The 21,612-nt window shown below is 43.5% G+C and overlaps 1 protein-coding gene across 7 annotated transcripts in view; it reads right to left on the reverse strand.

Annotated features, from left to right (window-relative positions):
• LOC147021069 (myocyte-specific enhancer factor 2C-like) overlaps window positions 1–21,612 on the reverse strand; it is a 91,998-nt gene that overhangs the window by 47,136 nt on the left and 23,250 nt on the right. Inside the window, exon 1 of one of the 7 annotated variants that reach the window (XM_085890800.1) lies at window positions 9,383–9,656. The exons of the other annotated variants lie outside the window; for them this stretch is intronic. The gene's annotated coding sequence lies outside the window, so the exon portion shown is untranslated. Of the gene's footprint in view, window positions 1–9,382; window positions 9,657–21,612 lie in introns of those variants that run through there. 7 annotated transcript variants of the gene reach the window in all.

Here is a 21,612-nt window from a genome sequence, read left to right on the forward strand (position 1 = left end):
ACACACATTGCACGTGCACGTTTTGGTGAAATTTCCCCAAGTTGATGTGAACGCACAAATCTGATGGTAGAAACAATACGGTTGGCAGAAACAGCTTGTCAGACACGAATGGCAACGCTGGTGTGTGACGCCGTCCATGTGGAATTCCAGCGGAGATAGCACCAGGCTAAGTAGCACTACCTGATAATGATGCCTGGCTGGTGGTATGATAGGAGGGATTTGGGAGAAGGGGTGGTGACATTGCACAGGGCTCATTGCCTCTCCGCTCCCCCTCACTCCCCCGCCCCCCCCCACCCACATCCCCACTCCCAATCAACTACTGCAGTAAGTGCTTCACCAGTGCTACAAACACCATAAAATAAATAAACTGCAAACAATATTGCTATTCAGTCAATATAATCGTGTAGCCTGGTGTCGGCTTAGTGGTGAGGGTGGCTGACTTGGGATCCGAGGGTCCTGAATTCGAGCCCCTTTCGCCACTGAATTAATACCAGGTGGGATTGACTCAGCCCGTCATCCTTCCGAGGTCGGCAAAATGAGTACCAGTGTACTGGTAATAGGGGCACTGCATCAGCGTCATAGCCGCGTCCCGAACCAATGATGCAGCCAGCAGCCATAAGGTGGCACTCGAAAGAAGGAAAAAAAAAATTATAATCATGTCAATCGTTATTAAATAATATTTCAAACATTTGATAATATGATATATATATATATAAGCAGTGCTGCAGAAGCAGAAGCAGTTTCTTAGCAAGGGTTATACTGGGTGGTTTGCCGTTGCCTTCCCGGTGTTTGTCCGTGCTCTATCCTTTTATTTTTGTTTAATCTTTGGCACGACTCGAGACAGGGTTTGAACCAACGACCTCCCAGACTCGGAGCGGATCCTCCGACCATTACGCCACCAAGTCGGGTCATTTCAAACATACAGGTGCACAAAACGTCTACATCAAGAAAATGTGGCTTCTTCCTGAAAAAAGTAATCTTTCGGTCTAAGGCTCGTGGAGGAGATTGCAAATGCATCACATTTAGGAAAAATGACATCAGTGAATGAACGTATGGTGAATATGGGGGTGCAGCATCATGAACTATGTGCTTAGATGATAATGGCAATCAGGAAAAAAAACAAATTTCTGTCCCTGCACGTGTTTACACCAACTTTGCTCTTGTGCGACACGATCTCACGAGTTCCTCGTGGTGACAAGACCAACACATACAAAATCTGTACTCCCCTGGGAACGATTTGGTGGCGTCTTGCGATAAGGCCCGGGATCACCGTTAAAAAAAAAAATTGGCTCTGTGCCGATGAGCTCCGGAGAGCGAGAGGCACTTTCAAACAACTAATAAATTCACTCCACGTGGTGTTTACAGAAATGACTACCGGTCATGCTTCGATGGTGGAGACATTTGTTGCAAGGCAGCTGGCCTTGTGCAGACCCGTAAATTCCCAAAACCAGTATCTTCCCAAATGGAATACGCTCTATCTTGAACCTCATGGCAAACTTTTGCTGCGGCATTTCCTACTCCTCCACAACACCCACAGGCTCACTGGACCGTGTCTTTCGTTGGTCGGAATCGATTGCATGACTCACAGCAGATGATCAGAATAGCTTATTGTTACACCTGGGCAATTTTGACGAGTCGAGTTATCAAAAACGAGACCTCGAATTGAATGGTCTTCCCTCATCATGGAAAGGAGGAAATTCTTCTTTTTGGCCTTTTGTTGGTTTTTATATATTATATATATAAATAAAGGTGCACAATGTGCATTCCCGGTAAGTCTCGGTTCTCGAAGCTCACCAAGTCGAGCCAGCCCTTGAGCACCATCTTGTCAAGTCAAACATCCTGCAAATCAGACTCGATGGACAATTTCAATTATCTACCTGGTGAAGAACTGCTTTTCACTTACAATTGGTTACACACCTGAAAGTTATATTCATTGCCAGAGTAAAACTAAAGTCGATCCCATCTTTACCTCGTCACCAGAAAGCGAAAAGCAAGGTTAAGCAATTGGTTCATGTCTGGCTGCCCGTCCGTCTATCTATCTCAGTGTACGATAGTAAGTTTATGATCGAGAAACAACTCGTGCAAATTGAACACGAGACATTTGGAACACGAATTGGAACATGACTAGGTGGACAAGTCTTTCATTTTACCATACCTTGACTCTCTGAGTTTGTTGTGCAGACAGCAGTGAGATCATTTATTGACTCTGTATGCCCGCTCGGCAGTGAAACAACATTGAAAATCACTCCAAACAGAAAAATTTATCGTTTTTATTAATTTTATTTTAAGGACGTCACAAATGACACAAACAACAGGCACAAAGAACTCATGCAACGTGTTCGATAGGGTGATGCAATAACCGTTTAGTAAAACCCGGAACGAAGTTATTTATACGCCTTGAAAGAGCAGGTTGCGGGTCACCAAACATGTTCTGAAAATCTATCGATATTGTTGCGGTCTTCGCGCCCGCCGGCGTGCGAACGGCCACGTAACTCGAATCGCGGCACGTCGCCCACCGGACGGACAATCCAGTCGTGACCCTCTCGGACTAACGCCGGGAACCAGTCACGGGTGGACCTTTTGGTCTCACCGCGATCGAGCCAATCAGCCCCCGCGTGGGATAGGGTTGCTCGCCAAATTCGACCTACCTAAGTACCCACGCGGAGGGTAGACCGGGCGATCGCACCTCGCCGCAGGTCGACTTCGGACACGGGCCACTTAAGCGACCCGTTCCGTACTATCAGAATAACCGAGCGGTGTTATCGTCGACCTCGACGGTTCGATTAATTATCGGGCGTACTCAGCCCACTACCAACCCTTTACGTGAAGCAAGATGAGGGTTCAATGGGGGAAAAGACGAAGCGAAGCGGGAGAACAGTTCAACAATAAAGCACATTTATTCGCGGCACACGGGAAGCACACAAATACAATTCCACCAAATGCACACAAAAAAAAGAAAACACAATTCCATTTACACAAAAAGCAAATATAAAAGCGAAAACAATGCAGAGCTAATACCGACTACCGAGCACACGGCAACACTTATACAATTCTACTTCACAGACGGCGCCGACAACACATACCCAAAACCAAGGAAAAGAAATGCCCCCAAGAATGAGGCGGGCCTGAGGCCGAGACCGGGTCGCGCCTACCCGTCTGGTGATGAGACGCGGAGCGGCGATGGCGCCTCACTCCGCGGGCCTCGCGGACAGTGCCTGGCAGGGGGTGGGAAAAGGGGCCCCCTTGGTCGCACTATCTCAGCGCGGGGGGAAACAGGAGGGGGTTGCTGATGCTCGGGGTATAGAGGATCTTTATTATCCCTGGTGTGCGTCTCCACCTCGGCCAGGTCGCGCTGCCGGCCTTCCTCAGGCGTGCAGCTCCCGGCACCGTCGCGAGCACCCCCTCGTCTGCCTTCGCCGCTGCCGCCTCTCCGCCTCTGGACTCTCCGACTCTGGACTCTTCTTTGGGCTCTCCTCGTTCGACTCTCTTCAGCTTCTCCAGCTACTGCAGGCTTCGGGCTCCAGACTTCCACACTCTTCTCTCTGTTCCGACTCCTTCTCCTTCTCGTTCTGCTGACTGACGAACACCGTCCTTTTATCCCCCCGTAACTTCGCCTTTGACCCCCTCCCTTTGACCTTTCACCTCGCTCCCCATTGGCCCGAGAAAAAGTGGGCGTGAAGGCTTTTTGATCCACAAATTTGCATATATCGATCGTTCTGGAGGCGGGGCCAAATCGCCCCTCGCTCACCGATTGGACGGCAAAAAGTGGGCGTGTGTCGTTTTTGATCCGTTTTTGAAGCACAAAATCCGTGATTTTGTACACGCTGTTCGACGCGCGTTCTGCATGAGTCCAACACCGGTACCCACAGCGGGGCAAGAACGGTGGCGATGCTACGGTTGCGAGGTGTGACGGGAAGGTCGTGGCGGTTGTGGTGAAGCGGCGTTGTGGTTGGTGGTTGATGTTGTGGTTGTGATCATGGCGGTTGGTCCAAAATAAAGATAGTAAAAGAAAAACGGCTATCCTGAAGAGTCGCAGCTCGCATAAATGACATGTATTCCCACTAGACAACGGGTTTGGGCCTAACTACACATGCACTTACCGAGATACCTCACCTAAGGGACCTGAATGGTGGTTTGCGAATCTGGTAACCACAACAATATGATTATATGTGCATTAAATAGCTCGATGCAAACTATTGCGGTTGCCTAACTATTGGGAAAAATTGATTAAATTTAACTCCGAAGTTGTTATTTCTCGAGGCCATTGAAAAAAAAAAAAAAAAAAACAGCCGCGTGCCCATATATGGATGGTGACGTCACGTTCTCCAAAACAAAGCGGACGCTCACTCGCTCATTGAAGAAGTGTCCAGTTCAGCGGGCCGTTCTTTCGCTTATTTTGAGCTTGCAACTGTCTATCTATATTATCCTTTTTTTATTTTGAATTATTGTAGAACAAAGTTATTTTGGGTATTTGTACATCATGCCTCGTAAGTGTGTCGTCATGTTTTGCGAAAATGGCTGGAAAACGGGTAATCTCTCCCACCGATTCCCGAAGGAATCAAACATTCGCCGGCAGTGGATAAGATTTGTACAAACAAAACGGGAGAATTTTCCCCCAAAGAAAACGGGTAAAGAGGACCCTTTGGATGGATTTGTCATTTGTGGTGACCATTTCACAGCCGAGGATTACGAAGGCATAAACACATCTGATCACCACTCTGTGAATACGAGTTGTTGGTCGACAAGTTCTCCAGATACTGCTCCGTCACAGAATCAATTGTTTAAGTTTAAGTGAAAAAAAACCTTGAAATGTATTCTTAAAGAGTACATGGAAAAAACACACAAATAAACTTTCTGAAAAACACAAGCATGAAAAAAAAAATTCTCAACAAATCAACTTATTGTTGATTAAATTACTTTTTTTAACAGCATCAGCAAATTGGGCTATTTCATTTCAATTGTAAAAAAAAAAAAAAAAAAATGATCAATTTCCCACTTTTTTTTTTTTCTAAATTTGGTAGAATATTTCCCAATGAGGCTAAACATGTTTTGGTATTTATATCCCACAACAGTCTCTTGAAAGTTGGGGGTTTGTTCTAACTGTTCACTTTCGCTGGGGTCAAGTTCGGCTGTCAGAAAGACTTCAACGCCAAGGCTACGGTGTACAATATATTTGGGTCCATTATTGATTCATTCTATTTCTGACTCTTGAATGACTAGAGTGTTAAAAATTATTACATCAAGTCACAGACGAATCAAACTTTACATTATTTTATGCATCGAACAAGAAAATGAAAATCTACAAACCAATCTGTCTGGTGGAGTCTGTCAGTGTGAACTGCCGGACAGTCAGTCCTGCCACTTGTACACGAAATAGGCCGTTTTCTGGCACTTGCGAGTGGCCCAAATTTATATGGCTCAGGGTCAGAAACTTGTTGTTCATCTTTCGGCTGCTCCCGTTAGGGGTCGCCACAGCGGATCATCCGTTATGATCCGCATACTGATTTGGCACAGGTTTTACGCCGGATGCCCTTCCTGACGCAACCCTGGTCGCCTCTTACGACACAGGGATCAGGATTTGGGTTTCACCATGATTCCGGGCTGCTCTACACCCTGTCCAGTGCAGAGCCCCCGTCCTCAAGCGATCCTCCAACCCAAGCCTCCGAGTAGCCGGATTACAGGCGCATGCCACTACGCCCGGTTGGCTCAGGGTCAGAAACTCCATAGTATAAATTCCCATCGTCCTCCGACTCGTCCTTGGCAATATCGAAATGAAAACACTCAATTTCATCGCCGATGAAATCACTCTCTGATTCGCATCTCGCCGTAGTTCACACGCCGTTTCCGAATGTTCACGAAGTTTTCGGAGAACGTGACGTCATAGCATCTTCGGTAACTTCCGGACTGCTTTTCGATCACCGACAAAAGTTTTGACTGAAAAGTTAATTTTAGCATATTTTGAGTTTCGAATGAAAGAAAATAATTGCCCAACGATTATTAATGTGATTACAACCTTCGAATCACGCGAAGTTATCAGCGACCCAAAACCTGCTCTTTAAACCTTTATTACATCCACCACCGAAGGTGAAGGAGGTTGTGTTTTCACCCCTCTCTGTCCGTGTTTGTTTGTCTGTTTATGCCTGGTGTTGGTTTAATGGTTCGGGTGGTGGGGACTTGGGATCCTAGGATCCCGAGTTCAAATCCCCCTCGGCAGTTGAATTAATACCTGGTGGGGTGGACTCTGCCCGTCATCCTTCCGAGGTCGGAAAAATGAGTGCCAGCTTGCTGGTATCCTGTGTCGGAGTGGCGACCCGTCCAGGATTGTGTCCAATAGCCAAGGAGACTGCTTCGGCAGCACCAACGCTCTGTACAGAGCATGCTCTCAATGGATGGACGTTTGTCTGTGTGCAGGATGTCTCGATGCACGGATCCGGATGAAATTGTGTGGACAGGTCGAGTGTGTGACAATGATGAACGGATTCGATTTCGGTGAAGATCCGGATTCGGATAATAGAATTTTTTAGTGATTCTTCGCCATTGAGAGATAGTGCTAAACAGATATAGAGCACGATATCTCGAAATGTTGCGGACGGATTCGGACGAAAAACTTGGTAGACACGTTGGCTGCGAGACAAGGAAGAATTGATTCGATTTTTGGTGAAGATCCGAATCTAGATCTGGATCCGAGAATTATTTAATTTCGAAAATTGATTCTTCACCGTTGAGGGTTGAGAGATATTTCAAAAATGTATTTGGCCCGATATGTTCTCGTGGATCAGGCATTACGTGACGGAGGTATGCGCTCTTCTGAGTGTCCTAGTGTAACATGAATGATACACTTCAATGTTGCGGAACACAAATCGCCTTCTTCATACTTCCAAAAACCTCCAGTGTTGTCGCGCTTAGACAGGTTACATACAGGTCGGTGTATGTAATGCGAGCTGGAATTGCAGCCCCCCTGGTAAGTGAACGTAGCATGTGAGAGGATGCAGTCAGGGTGAAGAAGAGGCCGCCAATATGGCTAATGTAAAGAATGATCTTTAAAATCATTTCATTGAAATTGAAGTACGGTTATACACCTGAACACTGCACGGGGTATTACGTTGTATGAAGTCTAGTTACGCCTTGTTATGCCAATTCAAATGATGAGAATAAAGGTCCACGTATACGGCGAGATGCGTCCAGGACGGCTCTTCACCTGTTCCTTGAAGTTAAACGATGGTCTTTATTTTTTTCAAATATCATTACTTCCTAATGACAAAATGCATACGTTTATCCGACTGAAAAAAAAAATATAAAAAGGAGACAAACGAAGGAGAAAAAGAAAACAAAAATTGGCTGAAAATTACTGTTTTCAAACATAATCATAATTATCCCTGAGCATAAGTTTATATAACTCATATATTCCCTTAAATTATGTGTAAAAACCTGTGGAAGTTAAATACGCGTACCTGTGAATGTACAAGCCAGTGGGAACAATCAAAACAAATGGTCAATTATATCAGCCTGCTTTTGGTCCACTGTCGGGCGAAGGCCTCCGTCAACTCGCATTGGGGTTATTGGCATACTCAGTATTAGTGAGAATAAGAATTATTAGATACTTAATGATGAGAGTTTTGGCAGGAATATTATAATTTGTTTCAGAGTGCCGGTGATAGCTCGCCCACTCATCGCTAAAGACACCATGAGATCTTTAACATCCACCAAAGACCAGCGCCGGTAGACAGATCCTCCGGCTTAACGTCCTCCCGATGGATGCACACGGATGAGTCACAGCACCTGCGTAAACACCAGGATTGCAGTTTATGGCCGAGTCGAGATTCGAACCCAGAGATTTAGTGGGAATACCTCCAGACAATCCCAGCAGGTAGTACCCATCGATTACTCGCACGCAACGAAGTTATCGTGTGGTGGAGATCAAATGGTTAAACTTACACCAAGCAGGGTTAGAGTAATCATGTTTGAATCGCGAAAACAAAATGGTCTGAAGTCACTTTTTTTTCTGTTGTAACAGGGAATTAGCATGAAACCTGCTTCTCGACAACGAGTATGGAAGCTACAAATTGAAGAACTACCTTGCTCTATTACAAGCCGTCTTACAGAAGTCCAAAGTGCAAAACGGGAAGAATTTACAGACCAGAGCCTTTAGCGACCAAGGAATGATGGCATTTGATTGGCAAATCCAAATCAAAAGTCCCGGTGAGAGCCAAAATTGGCCTTTAAACCGGCTGATAGATCCGACGGTGGGGAAGCAGAAGGAAGACCGATAAGAATGCACCAAACTTGTAAAATATGCACCTGCTAACTACATACCCATCACAATTATCTAATAATCCCAAATTGCCTAGCTGAGGTTTCACCAAACTATTAAAATACCTGTCAAACCGAGGAGCCAAACTCAAATGCCTTTTGAAAAATTCAACACCACCAGTTAAAACGAGCTCAAATGAGCTAAGATCCTCGTCCTCTTAATGATGACGTCATAAAAACGAATATGACATCATTGTGATGTATCAGGTTTGCGATAAATTATCTGTGCTAATGCCCGGCTTGATTCCCGCAAACAAAATTCAAACAGCTTGCCTAGTTTCGGAGATAATGGTATAGGCGATTTCCATTAGCGGCGATATTATGACGTCAACTTTTTTTCTCGGAGGAATTTCCAAAATCGGAGATGGTTACTGCCTGCGCGTGGGCTTTCTGCATATACACAGCAAGTTTCACGAAGATCCGATGAAAACTCTGAGTTGTGAAACAAAAAGTCAAAAAATAGGAATGACGTCATAAAAATTGATATGACGTCATAGTGATGTATCATATGTGCGGTAATTCATCTCTACTAATGCCCCGTTCGATTCCCGCAAACATAATTGAAAAAGCTTGCCGAGTTTCGGAGATAATTTTTAGGCGATTTCCATTAGCGGAGATATTTTGATGTCACAACTTTTTTTTCTAGGAGGAATTTTCAAAATCTGAGATAGTTACTGACTGCGCAGGGTATTTTTACATATATACGCCAAGTTTCAGGAAGTTTCGATGAAAACTGTAGGCTGTGAAACAAAAAAAAACAAAAAATCCACAAGAAGAAGATGAAGAACAACAATGAGAGTAAGACTTCGAGATCCTCTACGAGGATCTAAAAAGACCGGCAAGCAGAAGTGCCCTTTTCAGACGTGCACCGTGGAATCATGAGTTTGCCTTGAACAGTTGCGAATGGATGTGCAGCAGATGTTGTCGACTAGGATTGCGAAACTACCGCGTTAATCCACAGAGTCATGCTCAGAGCTCAAAATGCTGGCTTGCGCACTTCTCCTTATGAAATTGGAGTCTTTCCCGACTTAAAGAGAGAACCTTCTCCCTCTCCGATTTATAGATGACCTACCAATACGTGGTGCAGATACGTCGATGGTGAGGTCTTCCAATTGCCGTAGACCACCGACTCCACCCGGATCGTTGAAATACTTCAACCGTCCTCGCAGGACGCGAAGTCTGACTTCTATCGTGAGACGTCCCTACTCATCGGGGTATAAACCGATGGAATCGCCGGGCGATTTAAGGTCGAATCGATGGACGAAGCATCACGTGGATTCCACGGAGACGTGGACTTTCACAGCCGCAGAACCAACGCCGGTCCAGGGCCTCCTCAGCTGCCCGTCCATCTGTCCAGATGTACAAACTGATAACGTGCCGCATCTCCAACCGACATGTTCCTCACCACACGTGTCCAAACCACACAAGTCTTCGCAAATTTTAAAAGCAACGGCTTTTTTTAAAACGCATAAACAAAATTTTTTAAGGTTCATTATTATATCCCCCTCGTAACACACACACACACACACACACACACACACACACACACACACACACACACACACACACACACACACACACACACACACACACACACACACACACACACACACACACACACACACACACACACACACACACACACACACACACACACACACGTCTGGTGATGCTGCCATCAATGTACGAACACAGTATTCATCATTATACTTGTTATTCCAGTCAAACTGTGTTCAGAATGATAACTTTCTACAAAAGGTTAAAACTACGTTCTGCAATTTCAGCATTCCAAAAAATTAAAACACGATGTCAAAATGTGCCATTTTCATTGTGCAGCACTGGGAGGCATCAAGCCGGCTGTCTCGAGTGCTTTCATTCTCCTATTTTTATGTACTTTAACTAGTGTGTGAGCCAATGGCAACCGATGACTGCGAGGTACAAAGACTTTCATCTTATGGGATTGAACTCGACTGCGAAAGGCCGCTCGAATTATGTAAGGATCGTCAGCAAGAAATCATTGTTCCCATTAAATGGAAGAACTTGCATCTTTTTCCAATGGAAAACAGCATAAAACGCACTTTATACAAGCTACGTACTAAGGCAGTACAACTGTTGGCTTCGGATCTCGACCCCCGAGTTCAAATCTCATTCGTGCCAAAATCACACCGGGAGGGGTTTACTCAGCCTGTCCTCCTTTTGAAGTTGGCAGAAAGAGCAACAACAGCTTCCTGGGAGTAAAGAGAACAGCAGTTGATCTGGGGATAGCAGCGGCATATCTCCCTAACCGATTGATAGAAGTCGGCGAAAGAAGAGCTATCGGACAACCTCCGACTTCGGTCAATGCCTTACCTTAACCGAGACACAATTGTGACAGTCAGTCAATTCTGCCCGTTATGAAAAGGCAAGTTTTTAACCCAAGACCACAAAATATATTTTGCGTGCAACAGCTTCAAATAAAATTGCATCTCTCCACGCTCTCCCAACAATACCTGATCACTTTAAAAAAAAAAAAAAAAAAAACTTTTTTAATGTTGTGGTCAAAGTAGCCAATCGAGTGGGTAATTGTGACATTGGGATTAAATCTTGGCAAAGCTTTCAAAATCGACGCAAACATAAGCTCGGGGCTTACGGGTGTGGCGGAATTACATAACCCGCAACAAGCTGCGAAGAAAACCAATTAAATGAGACACATCGATGACCCGTCCCTGAAAGAGGAAGATTTCCTTCGCTGTAAATGTTTAATAAACTTGTTTGTACGAGCGGCTGGTGAGAGATTTTGAAAGCGATGTCCACCGATATAATTATTTATATTGAACCACGCCGGTGCAAAGTTTGGAGGAAAGACTCAGCAAAAGTAGAAATGGAATTACAGGAAATAAAAAAAAAAAATTGAAATCTTTTTGTGTTCATCAGAATGAAACGATGAGAAAAGACGAAGAAAAACCTTCAGGGAAAGTCAAGCACGCCATGAGTTTGTCTCAAAGTCAGTGAAGGAAAGGACGCGTGAAGCTAAGTGGATAGAAGAGCAAAGATAATCTTGCGTCGAAAATGCCAAGTTAGAAACCCCATTAGTAATACCGTGCTTCCCAATTGCTCATCGGATTTATCAATGCATTGCGCAGAGTGCGGTGGTGCTGCTAAAAGCTTTTTTGGCTTGAGGACTCCGCACCGCTCGGCCCCCGACTCGATGAGCCCGAGGGTTCCAGGGAGGACTCGAAACTGAAAATCCCAAAACATGCATCAAAATAATTCAAGTACGGCTAATAAAGGCATTAAAAAATAAATTACTCTGTTGGCGGTGGTGAGGAGAATGGGTCGGCCAAGGAGTAATGTTTCCGTTTCACAAACGAGTGGGCACAAAGCCGTCGCCAAGACAAAAAATTTAAGTATCCTTAAACTTCCCACTATGGAAAGCTAACTTGATAGATAAGTGCACAAGGAACCTTTAGTTAGAAGTACATTTTAAAATAGTGAAAAACAGAAACACAAGTTTTTACTTTGTTGGTAACCATAGCAACCAGGTCATTGTTTCCAACGCTCATTTTCCCCTGCTCGTTCGTTCCTTGATGCGCCAAAACGTGACCCCACCGTCTGAACGCTTCCACTTCACCCTCTGTCTCCTTTCTCCGCTGAGCCTCGAGCTTGTCCAAAAACATTTAAATAACCAGAAAAGAACAATGAAATGACGTTTTACAATTGATTGGTAAATTGATAATGTCCATTTACCAAAAGACCAAGCCACAAAGCAAAAGGAAACCTAAAAGAAAAAGAAACATGCAAATGGTCTAACAAATAGCAAAAGTTTTGCTGAAACGGGACAAATCGATACTCACTCGTCATTACCATCAAGGAGACAACCGGCTTTTGATCTGATGCAAATTGTGCAGATTCAAACTCTGGACCGAATGAAAGCAACGACCATTAAATGCGACGACCAATCATGAAGTGCAAACCCGATGGGTTTTCTCATTGCTCAAGGAAATTACATCTGGTAAAACAGACAGGTGTAACAAATGGCTTTGAAACTACAAAATTTAAAGAGAAAAAAAAAAACAATCAAAGCAGATTGCAAACGAGACAGAGTTCTTGGAACAAATTCACACCGACAGCTGCCCAGGTAACCAGTCAGGTATTCCTTACTGGAAACGCCGCTGATGCCAGAAGGCAATTCGATCACCAAGTACAAATCTCTCCGCATTCGTGAAGGATGCTCATCTCATCAGGATGACTTGAAATTTGCTTTTTGCTCAAAAACAATCTGTGCCATTTGTATATAAATCGGAATTTTCACCGCCGTGCAGCCCTTTGTGGAGTCGACAAAGTGCTCTCGGAACACGAAGACCAACTTGGCAATGAACACAGGGACCAGAACCAAAAATGAATGGACCAACAGTGAATAGATAGCAACATTACGTGAGGAACGCCAAATAAATTAAATTGTTATTCCAGTCAATTGTGCACTCAGACATGTGTCGTCCAATTAAAACAATTTGCGTGGAAACAATAATGGTGCCGCCGTGAAATCGGGCTTATAATTAAAGGGCACCATGCTCTCCTCAAAACTCTTTTACGTTATCGTTCTGGACAGAAACCGAGCGACGATTACATTCCGGTGCGGTGCAGGCATGAGAGCAAGGTTGGGCTCCTAATGAGCCAAGAACCCTGATGGGAGAGAGCACCTAACAGGCCAACATAAATATCGCTCCGTTTAAATGAGAAAGAGGAGCCATCGGGTCGCTTCCTCGGGACAATAGACCCCAATTCTCTCAACTCACACGCTGCTCTCCATGAAAGCAAAGTCAATATATTATCAGTTTTGGGAAATACAAACCTCAGTGAGCCAAATGGTCTCCACGTGGTCACATTTTCTTGTGTATTTGGGACAAGTAAAAATTAGGATCACAAAATAACAATAAGATGGTTGTGGACTTATTGTCCTTAATTGGAGAGCGAGTCAATAATCGACAAATACTGTACAGACCAGCACTTGGTGGGAGTGCATACTTCCACCGGGCCGAACATTCACGTTATGTATCCCACAGATAGGTCGGATCTGAATTTGGATCTTAACCAGAATCTATTCAGTTTGTTACGGTCACTTCATCCACCAAAGTCGTCATAATCTGTCCAGAACTTTTTGAAATATCGTGCTATATATCGTTTATGGTCCCATCTCTCAATGGTGAAGAATCTCTACAAAAATATTCGAGTATCCTGATCCAGATCTTCACCAAAATCTAATCAATTTGTCCTGGTGACACACCCAACCTGTGCACCAAATTTTGTCCGAATCCATCGACAACTTCTTGAGATATCCTGCTCACAGACACATTGGACAGACAAACAGGGGTAAATGTAAAACAAAATATTGAATATACACAGAACTGGGAGAATAACAAAAGCCTCACTGGAGTAGCTCATAAGAAGTCAGCTTAACTGGGATGGAGAACAAGTAATAACAAGAAAAAGAGCAATCAGAGATTGCAGACCCTCACCAGGACTTTGTTTGTGTGGTTTTTGTGAGGTTTTGTGTGATGCAATTTGTGTGGCGTTTGTGTACTAGTGTGTTAATTCATTAATGAGACATAATTAGAACTGTTGGCATTGATGACCGGGTACAAAGACGTCCCACTTTGATCGGACACCGAACACTGCCCGTGACGTATTTTTTCATTATTATTATTCAATTGCATTTAGAATGGGATGAAAATAAATTAAATCCAGATCAAATGGAAGACCAAATCGGTACAGTCCTGCATTGGAGTCATCAGGAGGAACCCAAACAAGGGAAAATAAAAGATTAAGTCATCAGGAGGAACCTGGATAAGATTCCACATTTCAGCTGCTACTCCTCTACCCTCAAACCCATCCAGACACAGCCAAGTGAGCTTATTCCAAAAAATAAATTAATAAATAACCCACATCAAAATATAAATAAATAAATATGGCTTCCAGACCATGTGTCCGATCAAGTTGAAATTTAAAACATTTATTCCCCATCTCTACTAGATCACAATTGTGAAGTTTCACATCAATTGATTAAGCAGTTCCAGAGAAAACATTTCGTATTTTTTCTTAAATCCAATATGGCTGCCAAACTATGTGACCTGTCATTTGAGTGAACCTTTTGTTATGGATGTTTTTGTCATGGATAGGCAGTCATGTGTACAGTTTTGCCTTGATCTGTTCAGCCACTTCAGAGAAGAAGATTTTTGAAGGTTTTTTTTTATTTTTAATTTTTAAACAATATGGCTGCCGAATCACGTGACCAATGATGTCATCAAATCTTTTTTTTTGTGGACCATTTTATCCCTACATGACCATCAAAATTTCTCATACCGATTGGATATAGCGTTCGAGATATGCAATGCCGTCATAACAAAGGCACCTATGATGTCATTAAAAAAAAATTTTTTTAATTGTTGCCAAGTCTCAATTTTTTCCTTGGTGTGGTTTTAGATACAGCAGGTCCAAAGTTTTTCTGTTTTTTTCCAACATAGAAGCCACACCACATGACCCACGATGTCATAATTATGATTAAAACATTCTATACGAGTCGTCGCACCAATGGTGAAAATTGTCTCAATCTGACAAGCAGTTGCAGAGAAAGGCACGAAAGTTCTGTGCAGACAAAGACAGACAGACAGAGACAGACAGCCAAACTGACCCAAATGCAATTCCCTCTCCTTCGGTGAGGGAAACAAATAACCACGACCAAGGACACTATAGTGTCATAGATAGTAGAAAAATCGTGCAAATTATGATACAAGCATAAAATTTGGCATTTCTGTTCTGCAGGGCTTTCTGATCAAATGTGCCCGATTGGCCATTTGAAAATCCAAATTTTTCAAAATTTGAAAAAAAAAAAAAATAAATTCAACAAAATTTGAAGTCACGGCTGGCTGAAATTCTTGAAGCGCAAGTGAACATCCCAGACAGAGAACCAAGGGGAGATGCGGTCATCATTGATGGCTCAGCACTTATCAATGCCCTACCTCCACGCACTTCAAAGATATTTGATGACTATGCTAAAGAAGACATCATCCCAAAGGTGGAATCCTATGGTGCCAGGTACGAGAGGGTGGACATAGTGTTTGATGTGTACAAGAAGTCAAGTCTGAAGTCCGAGGCAAGGTCGAAAAGGAGGCAAGGAATCAGAAGAAGAGTGATGGGAACCAGTAAGACCCCAAGTAACTGGAGAAGCTTTCTTCAAGATGACAGAAACAAGACTGAGCCGTTTCACTTCCTTGCGGAAAAGATGTGTGAAGCACGGACGACAAGCACAGTCATTGTCACAAAAGGAGAAGATGCCATTAGCAACACAAGGAAGTCACTGGATGCTGTGTCTCCATGTTGTCATGAAGAAGCTGACACTCGAATATTTGTACATGCCAGGGATGCAACGACGGATGGTAGCAAGTCCATTATCATCAAGGCTAATGACACGGACGTACTAGTCATAGCAATATCTGTACTGCCATCCTTACAGGAACTAGGTATTGAGAACATGTGGATTGACTTTGGCCATGGAGCCAAGGCGTGATGGATTCCAGTCCATGAGGTAGTTTCTGCAATGGGGCCTGAGAAAGCGAGAGGGATCCCATACTTCCATGCGTTCACTGGATGTGACGTCGTGTCTGCCTTCCGCGGTAAAGGGAAGAAAACTGCATGGCAGACTTGGAACGTCTTTGATGATGTTTCTGAAACATTCACCAATCTCAGCCAGCATCCAACATTGATTCGTGTTCTTGACTTTTTTGAAGTTTTTTTTTTTTTCAAATTTTTCAAGATTTGGATTTTCAAATGGCCAATCAGGCAGATTTGATTAGAATCCCCTGGAGAACAATGTGCCAAATTTGATGCTTGTATCGTCATTTGCACGATTCCTCTCAAAAATTGCTGTTATCTGCCCCACTACTTCTACTACAGTAACGGCTTTAATGAGATCATGGGATTGAGTCAATCAGACAATTCCATCCATCCATTTGGGGATGTTTGACAAAATAAGAAAAAAAGGAGGCGGCTTTAATAACAGAAGCAGGCAGGGACGATCAACTGGTATTTTCTTTTTATTTGGTCTAATCATGAAAAATTGACGACCTAATTCAAGAACATCATACAGCAGAAGAATGTAGGTTCTGAAAGTCAAAAAAATAAAAAATAAAAATTACCCCTGGTTGGGGGTGATAGTAATCTCTGAAGCTCTGTAGATGTGCCGTATCACATCGACGATTTTTCCAACTTTGAAGACACGTGACTCGATAACCAGGACGAATTTTTTAAAAACCAGCCTGACAAATTTTAGATATTGTTCCATATTATCAGAATCCGAAGAAATTTCGAAGATCGGATCACAAACGGTGGAGGAGATAGATTTTGAAAATGGATGATTTCACAACTTTGGAGTGACCTTGACCTTGACCTTCAATCGTGTCAAAAGTCATACCGTCCTGCATCACTCATCGACCCCTACCTACATACCAAGTTTCATCAAAATCGGGCGAATTTTTTTTTGATCGCATCACATCGACGATTTTTCCAACTTTGAAGACACGTGACTTGATAACCAGGATGAATTTCAAAAAACCGGCCTGACCAAATTTAGATATTGTTACTTATCAGAATCCAACAGGGATTTTGAAAATCGGATCATAAACGGCGGAGAAGATAGATTTTGAAAATGGATGATTTTGCAACTTTGGAGTGACCTTGACATTGACCTTCAATCGGGTCAAAGGTCATATTGTCATGCATCCCTCATCGACATACCAAATATCAAGAAAATCGGAAGAAAAAAATGGGGACGTACGTATAGACATCGAGACTGGTTTTATTAGGTCATTTCGTTAGAGATTACCGAAAAAGCACCAATCATTTCATCTTGGGATGTAAAAATAAATAAATAAATACAAACAAAAGCCTCAGGTCAGAACAGGCTTACACACAGAGGCACAACAAGATATAGAGCAATTCACTACCCCAGATACAAAATCCATCAATATCCCAGTGTCAGAAAACCATGCAAGCACAAACCAAAAAAAAAAAAAATAAGCTGAATACCATGAATGACCCCGACAAATGAAAGCTGATTACCAAATGATGTTGATACTTGGGCAGCCGATTACCAGGCAATATAAATGTGTGAGGCTGCTCAAAGCAAAGACCTCCATTCTCCAGAGAAATTGATTTCCAATGTCACACGATTTTCAAACCCGTGCTCACTGCTATTAAATACACTCTGAATTCTTGTAAATCATGGCTTTCTCCACAAAGTGTTGGTATTCAACAGAAAGGACCCTTGGACCACCGAAAAGTTCAATCTCTCACGAGATAAGGCCAACATAAGGCATAATGGTCCCTGCACGACTGCATGTGACCGACCAGCTCGCGATCCGATTAAATATTTCAAATTTCACAAATCTTGATGCAATAGAGTGAGTGTGAATAAACCTTAGCGACTGCGAAAAGTGAAATCAGATTTTAAATTGATCTTAAAAAAACAAAAACAAATTGAAAACCCCTCATATTGACAGAGTCAAACGTCGGGGTAAAAAGCATCACTGAAAATGAAGACAAATGCTCACGTACAACCTGACCATCCCATCAAGCGTGAACATAGAAAACAAAAACATTGCAACTGAACATAGTACATGGATACAATAAAAAAAATTAAAAATAAATTATATATATATATATATATATATATATAAATAAATAAAAGGATGACTGCCAATTGGAGGCACCAGCCAGAGACTTGGATTTAAGTAACGCAGAAATTAGAAAAATTACCAAGTACCAGGATCTGAAAAATAAGGTCAAAAAAAAACCTGGAAGCTGAAGAACGCAGAGATTGTACCAATTATAGAGGGAGCAAGGGGAGTGGAAAAAGAAGAACCTCAGCGAGATCTTCAAAACCACCTTCAGGAATATTACTACAAACAAACTACAGTTTGGATGCTGTCCGGGGCTCGGTGATGATCGTGAAAAAAGCCCTCGGTCCAAAACCGAGTCTAACAAGAAAATTCACAACTTGGTCCACAAATCACGATTCCTTACCAAAATGGGGCTGGATACCGAGTCACGGGAGGACTCAGTTACACCTTCAAAAACATGCAAATGGAGATTACAACGAAAAAAAAAAAATAAAAGAAAATAGATAGCAGACTTGATGACATTCATATTGAAGGGTAAAGTAAAAAAGATCAATAAAACATATATATATATATATATATATATATATATATATATATATATATATATATATATATATAAATATAAATAAATGGAAGCCCAAAAGTTACTTTACCCCTGATAAATTTCTCGCACTTCCCTCCGTCCCTTCCACTCTGCCCTCGCCCCTCGCCCGCGATGGGATGCGGAAACACTGACTCAGAAGAATGATGGAGCACATACAAATACAACAACAAATTAATTATTGTAAGTACTGTACAATAAAACCTGAATATTAAAAGAGTTCAAGAACAATGCTTCACTGGGAAGGGTAAAGTGACTTTCAGGCCACCCTGTGTGTGTATATATATATATATATATATATATATATATATATATATATATATATATATATATATATATATATATATATATATATATATATATATATATATATATATATATATATATATATATATATATATATATATATATATATATATATATATATATATATATATATATATATATATATATATATATATATATATATATATATATATATTACACGCCGGCGTGCGGAGGGCCACGTGACTCGAATCGCGGCACATCGCCCACCGGACGGACAATTCAGTCGTGACCCTCTCGGACCAACGCCGGGAGCTAGTCACGGGTGGGGGTTTAACCTCACCTTGATCGTGCCAATTGCCCACCCGCGCAGGATATGGTTGCTCGCCAAATTTGACCTACCTAAGTACCTGCGCGAATGGTCGACCGGGCGATCGCACCACGCCACAGGCCGACTCCGGACACGAACCGCTTAAGCAGTCCGTTCCGTGCTACAGTGATAACCAAGCGGTGTTATCATCGGCCTCGACGGTTCCGATTAATTATCGGGCATATTAAGCCCACTACGAACCCTTTACATGAAGCAGGATGGAGGGTCAATTAAAAGGAAGAAGACGAAGCGAAACAGGAAAACAGTTCAACACAATGCACATTTATTCCGCGGCATGCGGAAAGCACGTATATACAGCCACAATAATCAAAATGCACATATAAAGCGAAAGCAAGAGTTAAACCGAATACGCGTACACACGGCAACACTTAAAAACAGTTCTACTTTAGCCAGACTGGCGCCAATAACATTCATTCGAAAGCAAAAGAAAAGGCCACCCTCAAAAGACAAGGGCGCCAGACAGGGCCCGTGGGCCTTTATCGCGTGGGACTTGGCAGACCGAACGAATCCCATGAGACCGTTGCAGGTTACCTGCACGCTTGTGGTGCGATGGTGGGCGAGCTCTCTCCGGCGCTCCTTGTACGAACGCGCAGGTCCGCGCGACACAGCTGGCAGAGCGGCGCCTCTCGTCCGCATCCCCTCCGCGACATCCGGACTCTCCATCGACTGCAAGCTCCAATGAGCGGGTCGCTTCTCCAAGACCCAGATGGGCAGAAGACCATGAACCGCCGACTGACACTGACACTCTCACCGACCGCCCTGACCTGACCTCCTCCTAGCGGCGCCTCCGTGCTCCCTCTTATTTCCCCGGCACCCCGCCCCTCCCTTCGCGGCATGTGGGGGGGAGGGGGGGGACATTCCACCAGAGAAATCGGGGCGGAAGTTGAGTTCCAACAGTCATTCTTGTTTACCAGAGAAATCGGGGTGGGAGTTGTTGTTCCCCTTTTGTGTTCGTGGAGATGTTGATGGTTGCTGGCGGAGTGGTGAGAATGGCGTGGTTGTTGAGAGGCAGGTGTGGTTGTGGTTGTTGTGCGATGGCGGTTGAGACGTAGTTGGTTCAAAATAAAGATAAAACAGAAAAACGCCTAACTCAAAGCGTCGCAGCCCGAATTAATCACATAAATTCCCTCCAGACAACGGATTTGGGGCGAACTACACATGTACTTCGAGATATCTTACCTACGGGCCCATCATGGTCATGGTGTAATGCGAATTTCCACAGCCGTAACAATATATATATATATATATATATATATATATATATATATATATATATATATATATATATATATATATATATATATATAGTTATGGAGGTAGATGGAGGAATTTCAGAGGAAAGTTAGGATTGAATAGGTTGGTCCGTGGACATGTGGGAGACATTTCAATGTAAATGAAGGAGGGAAACTGTGAGCTTCAGTGTTACTCGTCACCACACCGGGGGTGGTGCGGTGTTAATTAAATAAGGATCAAGGATAAGTTCCCCCCAGTATGCAATTGCCTCCTTTGACCTATTCCTAGGTTTTTGCATTTACAAGCTTGCCATGAAGGAGTTGCGTTTTTTTAACCACAACCACCATAACAAGCGAGCCAGGCGTGCCGAGCAGGCAGAAGCCCCGTTTTCCCGGGTTTCGTGCGAGCAAGCGATGTCCTGGAGGTGGATGGTTGTTCAGTGTGACGTCAAGGAGAGATCGGGCGTGAACGCACAAGTTTGTGCCACGCCCTACCCCTCCCGCACTACAATCTCTGAGGATCAGCGTGTCCACCTCCTAAGTAAAACCGCTCAGTTATCCAGGCTGGCTTGTGTTAACCGCCCATCCACCACAATTGGGTCGGGGGATTAACTTAACGACCAGACCCCACAACTAATAGAAATATATATATATTGTTACGGCTGTGGAAATTCGCATTACACCATGAAGGGCCTGCAGGTGAGATATCTCTAAGTACATATGTAGTTAGCCCCAAACCCGTTGTTTAGAGGGAATTTATGTGATCCATTCGGGCTGCGACGCTTTGAGATAGCCGTTTTTCTGTTCTATCTTTATTTTGAACCAACCACATCACAACCACCAACCACAACGCCGCTTCACAACAACCACAACCACACCTGCCTCTCAACAACCATGCCATCCTCACCACTCCGCCAGCAACCATCAACATCTCCACGGACACAAAAAGGGAACAACAACTCCCACCCCGATTTCTTTGGTAAACAAGAATGACGGTTGGAAACTCAACTCCCGCCCCGATTTCTCTGGTGGAATGTACCCCCCCCCCCCGCGTGCCGCGAAGGGAGGGGCGGGGGTGCAGGGGAAATAAAAGGGCACACGGAGGCGCCGCTAGAGGAAGTCGGGTCAGGGCAGTCGGTGAGAGTGTCAGTATCAATCGGC

The sequence above is a fragment of the Eptatretus burgeri genome, chromosome 8, assembly GCF_056783735.1.
Source record: "Eptatretus burgeri isolate ZD-2024b chromosome 8, Ebu_testis_v1, whole genome shotgun sequence".
NCBI lineage: Eukaryota > Metazoa > Chordata > Myxini > Myxiniformes > Myxinidae > Eptatretus > Eptatretus burgeri.